We start from the raw sequence: 2,446 nt of genomic DNA, 5'->3' as shown, positions 1-2,446 counted from the left end.
GAAGAAGAAGAAGAAGACGACGAAGAAGAAGAAGACGAAGAAGAAGAAGAAGAAGAAGAAGAAGAAGAAGAAGAAGAAGAAGAAGAAGAAGAAGAAGAAGAAGAAGAAGAAGAAGAAGAAGAAGAAGAAGAAGAAGAAGAAGAAGAAGAAGAAGAAGAAGAAGAAGAAGAAGAAGAAGAAGAAGAAGAAGAAGAAGAAGAAGAAGAAGAAGAAGAAGAAGAAGAAGAAGAAGAAGAAGAAGAAGAAGAAGAAGAAGAAGAAGAAGAAGAAGAAGAAGAAGAAGAAGAAGAAGAAGAAGAAGAAGAAGAATATGAAGAGGAAGAAGAAGAGGAAGAAGAGGAAGAAGAGGAAGAAGAATAACTGGGGGAACCCCGTTAAACATTTTCAAAATCCTCAAAAACCTAACAGAAAAAAAGTTACGGGCCTTTTTAGATATAGAGTGGAAAAAATAAAAAAAATCAAAATGTGGTCAAATAATGGTCAAACTAATTATTCTACAATATTAGTATTACTAAATAATTATTTTAGTTATTTTGAATTTTGGTCAAATCTGGTCAAACTGTGGTCAAACAATGGTCAAACTGTGGTCAAACAATGGTCAAACTATGGTTAAACAATGGTCAAACAATGGTCAAACTAATTATTGAAGAAATATTAGTGTTACTAAATAATTAATTTTTTTTTAAACAATAGTTTCAAACTCAAACAGTGAAATGTGTCACTTCATGCTCAAGCAAAATTCCTGAAGGTTAATAGGATTGACATCTTACTATTGTCAGGAAAACAACAAGTGCAGACTTGGAAACGAGGGAGAATAGAACCCAGAAGTTAAGCGTGCTCAGGCTGGGGGAGTGGGAGGATGGGTGACCGTTCGGGAAGTTAGATGATTTGGAATGATGAGGGGTGATTAGAGATTAGAGGATAAATTGAGCAGTGATGAGGGGTGGTGATTAGAGATTAGAGGTTAAAATAATTCAGAAATTTGAAAATAAACAAAAAAAATTCAAAAAAAATCGTAAAATTTCCTTTAGTTCCGGTTGGTGTTACCAACCGGGACTAAAGGTGGAGCTCCACGTGGCCGCGGCCTTTAGTCCCGGTCCGTTTAAGAACCGGGACTAAAGGGGAGAGGCATTAGCAACGACCCTTTAGTCCCGGTTCAAAAATCGGGACTAAAGGGCCTTACCAACCGGGACAAAAGCCCCTTTGTCTACTAGTGTGCGCTCCCCCACCAGGGCCCAAGGCACCTAGGGTTCGGGGAGGGGGCGCCTCCACCTTACTTGGGGGGCAAGCTTCCCCCTCTCCCGCCCTTGGCCGCCACCCTAGATGGGTTTTGGGGCTGCCGCACCCCTTGGGGTGGGAACCTAGAGGGGGCGCAGCCCCCTCCCTTTCCCCTATATATAGTGGAGGTCATTGGGGCTGCAAAGACAAGAGTTTCCACCTCTCCCTGGCGCAGCCCTACCTCTCTTTCTCCTCGTCTCTCGCGGTGCTTGGCGAAGCCTTGCTGGATTACCACGCTCCTCCATCACCACCACGCCGTTGTGCTGCTGCTGGACGGAGTCTTCCCCAACATCTCCCTCTCTCCTTGCTAGATCAAGGCATGGGAGACGTCACCGGGCTGCACGTGTGTTGAACACGGAGGTGCCGTCCGTTCGGCACTAGGATCTCCGGTGATTTGGATCACGATGAGTACGACTCCATCAGCCCCGTTCTCTTGAACGCTTCCGCTTAGCGATCTACAAGGGTATGTAGATGCACTCCCCTCTCTCTCATTGCTAGTCTCTCCATAGATAGATCTTGGTGACTTGTAGGAAAATTTTGAATTTCTGCTGCGTTCCCCTTCACATCCGTGCCTCTAGACACTTGACAACAGCAACAGGGTTCAAAATCGTGCATCCACACAACCGTGCTTGTACTGACTGCACTTCGGTGCCTCCGTTTACTCGATCGACGTGCCTCACATGAAACCCACAGTAACTCTACGTGCTCCGCGCGCGTGATTGCCGATGCAACTTTGGTGCTGCACACGCGCTCCTCTCAGTGTACCCGTGCCTCCGCACAACCGTGCCTGTACTGACTTCAATTACGTGCCTCCATTTGCTCAATCCACGTGCCTCACATGAAACCCACTGTAACTCTACGTGCTACACACACGTGCCTCTCGCATGAAACCCACAGTATCTCTATGTGTTCGGCACGCGTCATCGCCCGTGTAACTTTGGTGCTGCACACACGTTCCTCTCAGTATACCCGTGTTCCAAACAACCGTGCATGTACTGACTGCAATTCCATGCCTCTGTTTGCTCAATCGACGTGTCTCACATGAAACCCATAGTAACTCTACGTGCTCCACGCGCATGATCGCCCGTCCAACTTTGGTGCTGCATACACGCTCCTCTCAGTATACACGTGCCTCCACACAACCGCGCCTGTTCTGACTTCAATTCCG

The sequence above is a fragment of the Triticum dicoccoides genome, chromosome 1B (genome assembly GCF_002162155.2).
Source record: "Triticum dicoccoides isolate Atlit2015 ecotype Zavitan chromosome 1B, WEW_v2.0, whole genome shotgun sequence".
Lineage (NCBI taxonomy): Eukaryota > Viridiplantae > Streptophyta > Magnoliopsida > Poales > Poaceae > Triticum > Triticum dicoccoides.
Note: the sequence above shows the minus strand (reverse complement) of the source record.